This window comes from Bidens hawaiensis, unplaced genomic scaffold (assembly GCF_021521415.1).
Source record: "Bidens hawaiensis isolate Kalapana, Puna unplaced genomic scaffold, B.hawaiensis_p1.1 tig00056061_1, whole genome shotgun sequence".
In the NCBI taxonomy this organism is placed as follows: Eukaryota; Viridiplantae; Streptophyta; class Magnoliopsida; order Asterales; family Asteraceae; genus Bidens; species Bidens hawaiensis.
Window position 1 is genome coordinate 34,669 of NW_027500112.1, and position 8,667 is coordinate 43,335.

Here is an 8,667-nt window from a genome sequence, read left to right on the forward strand (position 1 = left end):
ACCGGTTTCAACGGCTATATTACCGTTGGAACCGGTTCCAACGGCTAGTTTGACTTTTGTTTGACCCTTCAAAAAAACCCGTCGGAACCGGTTTTTCCGGGTACGAACCGAACCGGTTCCAATTAAGAACCAGGTAGGAACCGGGTTGGAACTGGTACTGACATACAAATAGGAGAACCGGGTACGATTTTCGGGTACAAAAATACCCAAACCGGGTATTGTTCCAACCGGGTTGGAACTGGAACCGGTTCCGATTCGGTTCCACCAGTTAGGTTCCGGAACCGGTTTTTTTGTGCACGTCTAACTTCAGCTTGGTTTCAAAGCCAACCCAAACCAGCCCGGTTTAAAATCGAGCCAAGCCCAAGCTTGTCCAGCTTCCTATTCGGTATAAATATAATGAGATTTGAAACCATCTGATCCACTGAAAATTGGCCCAAAACTAAGTGATAATTAAGATGAACCATGGCCCATAGAAATATGTGGATCAAGTTCATGTTCCTATAAAACACTTAAAGGTGGTGTAAACAGAATTTAAGGCTGTTCACGAGTAGAACCGAGCCCAATCGAGCGAAGGCTTGCTCGTTGCTTGGCTCGTTTCCAACCGAACCGAACGGATTAAATTCGAACCGAGCGAAAACCGAAACGAGCCAAAATCGAATCGAGCATTTTTCGATCGAACATCGAGCGATCGAGCATTATTTATTTCTTTTTCACCTTAAAATTTTCAATAATAAACAAATTTGAATGTTGTAAATAATATATTTTATAAATAAATTATTATTTTTTAAACAAACGTATAATATATTGTAAATTTTTATTAAAAATAAGTTTGAAGTGAGATATAATGATAATGTAAACAAACTTCTGTTATTCTAAAAACTTGAATCGAATAAATAAACAATAAAGTTAACTAAATATGAAATTTTTAAATGGGTAAAAATAATTGTAAGCTTATATTTATGTGTTTTGTTTATATTTATATATTTTTTCATATATAACTATATATAAAATAAATTAAAAATATTCGAGCCGAACCGAACCGAGCAGGTCTTTGCTCGTTGCTTGGCTCGTTTACAAATCGAACCGAGCAGAGCTGCTCATTTTCAATCGAGCGAAAAACGAGCGAGCATTTTCCGAGCAATTTCCGAACAAGCGGCGAGCAAGTTCGAGCGACGAGCGGTTTGAACGGCCTTTTACATACACTTTAGGATGAAGATTGCATGTATTGATAATTATATATAGAATATGTTTGTTGCAACTCATTTAAGAAAGTCTTAAAAAGTTTAAACAGCTTTAAAATCCTACGTTACTTATTTTGTTGTTTAGTATCTTACTCTCTCTAGATTCTTTATTGAGATCCAGAACAAAATCCTATAAATCTAACTATTTGTTTTTATTTTTTAGCTTAATTATATTACGAGGAAGTCTTAGGTTCAGCCTCCACTTGTAACAAAAAAAAATAAAATAAACAGAAAGTTTCAGATTGAGTCGGGGTTTTACATCTATGAAGGATTTTCTTTCGAGTTTAGGCTGATTTACAAGCTTTCTCTCGTAGACGTGACAACCTGGCATCCAACAGTAGGGAATAGAGATGAGCGGGTAGGTAAATGACTTAATGTTTATTGAAAAGAAGAAAAAATAAATAATTGTTTTTGTAATAAATTTTCTTCACTTACTTGTGAGATTTGTTGCAGGCTTTATATTACTGAATACGGATGTTTAGAGATTGGTGAACTTTTTGGGATGGAAAATATGATAACTATTTATGATGGTGTTAAAAGAGTAATGGATTCAAGAAAATTTACCTATGGGTAAAAGCTGGTCTGGTAAATTTCTATTATTCAAAAAAAAAAGTTACCTATGGGTAAAAATTGGTTTGGTTAGTAGTTAATAACGAGTAAAATATGACTAGACTAATAGGTTATGAGTATTTTTATGTAAAAAGTTATAAACCATAACAACCATAAAATTCAAGCATAGAAAACTCAACCAAACGAAATTTCTCAATCACTAAAGGTTATTTTGGTTCATTTCTTTCTTTCTTTCTTTCTTTGTTTTTTTTATGGACTGATTATTCTATTTTTATGTTAAATTTTAATGTTGTAAGTCTTAGGAAAGCTAATCTTCATGTTACAACATGATTTTAAATAAACTAAAATTCATGATTTTATATAATACAAGGTAAAATCCTCAAAGAGTTACAATGATATAATGTAAATAATCTAAACGTTGGGTCATAAACCTAACTTTGTTTTTTATTTTAAATTGTGAAATAATCTAAAAATTGGGTCATAAACCTAACTTTGTTTTTTATTTTAATTTGTGACACTACACTCAGTATAACTCAACAATTTTATAAATAACCTAACTTTGGGGGTGTTTGGCCTAGTTTTTATTTTCTAGTTTATGTTTATATTTTAAAGTAACTTATAACTTATTTTATATAATTTGATAAGCTCCTTTTAATGTTGGATTAGCTTATTTTCTACAAGTTGATTATACGTCTTAATAAGTTGTTAAATCCATCATTCTTTGATTTGTTACTGTAATAAGTTCCTTCAATATTATTAATCCATCATTATTTGAGAGCAAATGAGTAACTTACCCACTTAAACAAATAAGCTTATTCAAATAAACTAAAAAACAATCTTCAAGTTAGCCTTTTCAAATTAACTTATATAAACTTATAAGCATAAGCTAAAAAAGCAAAACCAAATACCAAATTAAACTTATTTTTTAAAAAAAAAGCTAAAAATGCTATAAACTTTGCTAAAAAAGCTAGGCTAAACACCCCTCTTATATTTTTAACTATTGTTTTCTTATCACCTGGCCACCTACTTTTCTCTCTGTTGCTTTGACCAAAGTCCTCTACTCTTTCCACACCCATATTAATTTCCATCAACCTACATCATCTACAAACCTATACACTTCAAACTTCAAACTTCAAACACAATATCATCTCATTCTCCCTATTTAAACACACACATATTTTACCAAATATTACCAAATACCTCCCACTCCTTCTAGAGAGAAGATATTGTGTTATAAACACTCACAAGTGTAATTTGTGTTAAGGCTAATTTTGAAGTTTTTATATTAAAGGAAGGCTAGTCTTTACAAAAAGGTATAATGCTTAAACCCAAAAATCATCTTTTAAGTTTTAACACATTAAAATGCAACATATGTGAAGTTTATGACTAATAAACTAAAAATCAAAATTTTACATAAATATTAAGGGTAACTAACATAAGGTAAACCCTCAAAAGGTTACAAAGATTAGGGGTGAAACAAATTGTTATATTGTGATTTCAAGATTTCAACCATATTTCATTTCTGTGTGAAACAAATTGTTACTTGCAATGCTCTTGATAATTAGATGTTTCAATTACTAGTGATAAACCAGTCTGATCAAACGGTTTGTGTTTCTTGATAGTAGGATTCAACAACAAATGCGGTTTATTAGGATTTGTCGAGCAAACCTACAATGGCGTCTTATTCAACGTCATTATCAGTATGTGATGTGTTTCTAAGCTTCAAAAGGTGAGTTCGATACCGAATTGAAACATTATCAAATTGATATTTTTATCTTTGGAAAAACATGACTTATAAAATAAATTTTCTTAAAGATTTGTCGTTTAAAATCTATTGGAAGTTAATCCTGAAACATGTTTAAAAAAAGTTGGAGGGCTAAAGTGAAAGAGTTTAATTAAATAATATTTAATTAATAGTTTGAATGTTTAGAATAATTATATGGGCATGTTTAGTGTTTAAATCCGTTTGTGAGTTGGTTGAAACATGTTTGGTGTCTTGGATTTAAGTTAAGTAGCAGTGGGGTTTATTTTTATGGAGTTTGATTAAGTTTAATGAAGTTTGATATTTTAGTTACTAGTCTTATAAGATTTATATTTTGTTTATGGTGTGTTATTAGATGTATATTATGTTTTGTTGCAAATAATCTTATATGTGCGACACATGTCCATATGTAAAAAAGCCGAGTTGTTCATGATATATTTGCCATTAAGTTAAAACTTGATATTTTAATGAATCGAATGACACATGTTTAGTTGTTTGCTCGTTCTTTGTTTCATCTCTAGTTGTTGTCTTATATTCACTAATATGTTTCACCTTGGTATGTTGGATGTATTTGTTTATAAAAAAATGTTATTTTTGGTCATTTTACATCAATAAGCTAAACCAAACACCTTTTTAAAAAAAATAACTTATTAACTTATTGGATATAAGTTAATCCAACCCTTTTTCGGAAACTTCTTTTTAGAAAGTCATAAGTCGCTTTCAACTTATCACAAAAAGTCGTTTTCAACTTTAATTAGCAATTCCAAACACACCCTATGCTTTGTCTTTGAATGTAGGAGTTTGAGTTTGAGTTTAAGTTTGAGTAGGATTAGTATGATCTATTCCAAACACACCCTTGTATCATCTTATGGAAGGTAAGTATTGTTGTTTTATAATATAAGCTTATCAGGAAATTGCTAATAAGATGAAATAATTGTGGTGCTTATGGTTTATTAGTATCTTTAAGAGTTTATTCTTTTTTTTTTCATTACAGGCCATGGGTACTAGCAAATGGAGCATTAAACTTGCATAACTTTCGGCCCAAGTACAAGGTAAAAGACTCGAACCGGGCCCATTAAGCCTGGTTGTGGTTATATGTTCGGCCCATTTTCTGTTGGTTTTTGAAGTTATTTTGCTTGGTCCCAATGTTACTGAAAGTGGGCCAAATCCAAGAATGGGCCGGGCCCATGCGCTCGTTGTGCAGACCTATTTAAAAAATAATATGTTTTTTGTTACTACTTTGTGTTGATCTTTGACCTCTCGATCGCAGAATGAAGGTACGAAGAACGATTTGATGGTTATTCGTCTAGGAGCAGAAGAATACACGAAAGCTAAAAAACTAAATGATTTGTATTTGTTGTTTCACAATCATGTTAATGGGCTTTTGAAGAGATTAGCTATGGAGGAGGAGAAAATAACTAACGCCCATTAAGTCAAAACTAGCTGCTTCGACTTTTATGTCCGTAGTTGTAGTGGCCTGCTGTGTTAATGCAATATATGCCACTCTGGAAGCATCCATCTCCGACATCTTACGTTGTTGAAATGTGTTAGAAGACGTGTAGCTTACACCATCTACCCAAACAATGGATCTGAACCTCAGTAGATGTTCAGATCCTTCATTATGTGTTTGGTATACCGAAGGTGGGTTCTTCAACTTTTGAGCATATTGGTGAAGAAGACACTTGTATAAAAGAAAGTGCCTTTTTGACCTAAAAAATATATAGTAGTTGTGACATTCGTCATTCTTGAAACCCAAAAACCCAACCCATTTTAAATTTTCGACACCTTTCGGATCTTCATTTATTAATTAAATGTTGAATTATTTTTTGTATTTATGTTCATGATGTTGTTTATATTTACAATGTTGTTTTAAATTTATGATGGTACAAATTTAATTCTAAGTATTATATTATCTTTTTATAATCAATTGAGTCAAAAGGCATTTAATGAGTTATAAAAACATTTAATTGGTCAAAATTAATGATTTCAAGCCTAATGACTAGCATTTTGACTAGTCATCAAATTAACTCACTTTGACATTGTTATTAACGATTTTGAGCCTATATAAAACTCATTCTCTATAAATTCTTTGCACAATTAATTTAGACTCAAAATCATTCAAGGTTGTCAATTTATGTCTTAAGTTTGACTTTCAAAAGATAACTTCTCAAGAAGTATTATTTTCTTCTTCTTTTGTGATACAATCCCCGGGTAATCTATCCATAAAAAATACAAGGGATCATGAGGATTCTTCGACATGTTCATCTCCTAAATCTTCCTAAAATAAACCACAACATCTACAACAATAGCAAGCAAACCAGGAAAAAAACATGAAGTCTTTTTAAAGTAGCAAAAAGATTGCTACTTTACGAATAGGAGTTATGTTTTGAGATAAAATAAGAAATTTTATCTCAATTATGGGATTTTGAATTATAAAGTTTTTGTACATTAAAGAGTTCTCTTTATTGATGTCTTGCAAAATCACATAATATGTAAAACCATGTGGACCATGCGACGAACTAAGTAAGTACGGATGCACACGTAATTATCAAAATCCTCGCATGGAAATCATAGTAAGGACAGTTGTGTGCAATAACTCAAAACTTGGAATGATTTTGGAAAAACGGGACAAATGCGATATGATAAGGGCATGGTGGACACGCCGCTGATATATCATATATATAAGTGTCATTGTCATATTTCACATTTGTGGTGTATTTCGGTTCATTCATAGATCGGTGTTATTCTTTTTTTTTTAAATATGTATAGATAAAAATGTTTAAACTTTTAACAACTACTCGTACATGTACTAGTTGTTTTCTTTTAAAAATTTATTTTATTTTAATTTTGGGACGAAATTTCTAAAAGTTGTGAATCATGTAACATTCGTTAATTTTCAAAACCGAAAACCCGACCCGTTTTAAAAATTTTTTGTTTTGTTTCTATTTTAATTTTTATATCTTTATAATATTATTAATTAATCTCAATTTTCATTTCACGTATTTTATGTGATCATTTTCATACAGCTATACTTTTCACCACCCTTGTAGCATTGCATACTCGTTTAAAACATTCATAAGTAAGATCAAATATTCATTTACATGCCTCATGCGATTTACTTGAATTATTATTGAACTACCACTACTACTACTACTTCTTTTATTATTATTATTATTATTATTATTATTATTATTATTATTATTATATTGTTAGCTTTTAAACCCGTGTATTACACGGTATATGTCAAATGATAAAATAAATAGGTTTGTTATTTCAATTGTGCTTCTCAACATACTTATAAATTAATTTAATGTAGATTTGATGGAAAAAACAAATGGGGTTAACGAAAAGTACTAAAATAGTATGATTTTAATGGAAACGTTGTGTGTTGATTTGCAAGAAATTTAAAAAAGGTAGTCTACTTGCGTAGTTGGTCAAACCTCAGGTATGAAAATGACAATTAATTCAATAAATAAAATCCACACTATGTTATAACCCACTTGACAAAATGGTTTTGACCCATGACCCATTGATAGCTAAAATGAATAAGTGAGAGATTAGAAATTAGAAGAAATGTGGGCTTGACACCTAAGCTTTAACATTTTTTTTATTAGTATAGTAATATTATTATTATTATTGTTGTTGTTGTTAACATCATCATCATATTTTCATATGTTACTTAACTAATAAAAACTATTTAATGTTTTAATTCAATAAAATTGATTAAAATAGTTAAACATTTAAAAACCCCATTAAACTATTTTAATGTGTGTTTTAATTATATTAAATATAATTTAATTTTTCAAATTCTATATAACATAACCACTCTAAAAATTCACTATAAAATGAGGACTAATCCTTCATCTTTTTCACACCTTAATATATTCTTTTCTTAAGCTTAAGAATACTAACAAGTAAGTTTTTACCATTTTATGCATTTTTGATTTTACGTTGAATGTTCATACTTTTTCATAAGTTGTTTCTCATGATCATGTTACTTTTATCATAAAAATATTATATTTTGGCTTTAAGAATCATTATGATCTTGGATATCCAAGATAAACACCTTGATTTTTCTAAATTTTGGATCAAACCTAGTTATTTTGCAAGAACAAGCATGAATATATATTTATCTAAATCTTATGATCTGTTGATTATCATAAACTTATATAACTATAGTTCCTTTTTAATTATAGTTCGTGAGATTCGATCGTTTCAATTTCCTTAAGCGCGCTTTCGGTCGTTATCTTAAGTTTAACTTTAAGTTTAACGGGTTTTTTTTATTACTTTTGGTGGTAACATATGTATCATAAAAAACTCAATTATTTATGATTTCGCTTACATACTACAATTCGCTACATGTACTTGTGTGTTTAATTTTTACTTGCACGTTTTTTATTTGTATATTTTTATTTTTATTTTTTTATTTGTATGTTTTTTATTTATTTAAATTTTAATTTTAGTACTACTATATTATTATTTAAATTTTATTAAGTTGGGTTTGTTACAAAAATAAAGGGGTTTCGATGCCCCTCACGTCCTCACCATAGAGGGGCATTAGAGAATTCACATTCAAGGCATCAAATAATATGAGTGATGTTTTATAATGTAGGGAGTGGTTTATGGTGTTATGAGTAAATTAAAGAAAAATGCAGTAATTTTTCTGTATATTTGAAAACTTACTGTACAAACCATATAATTTTTTAATATATTTTGAAATTGATTGTGAGTGAAGGAAAGATAAATGGTAATGATAAATATAAAAAAAAATATTATTTAGTTGAAAGAAGATAGAAAGTGTAATGATTATTAGTGTAATTCTGGATTTGTAGATAGAGGATTGGATATTAATGCTCTTATAGGTTGGGGCTTCGATGCCCCCGGTGCTCACTTGACGTTGATGTGACATTGTGGAGGGGTTTCATTGCCTCCCATCATAGAGGACAACTTAAGAGTTCTCAAAGCTTTTAAATAATTTAGAAATTATGTAAAATAAGTTGGATGTTAAGCTAAGTACCTTTTCAATGCATAAAATCCTTCCAACTCCAAATGCTTCATATTCGAAAACTCGGTTAGAGGCGAATCAAGTAAGCT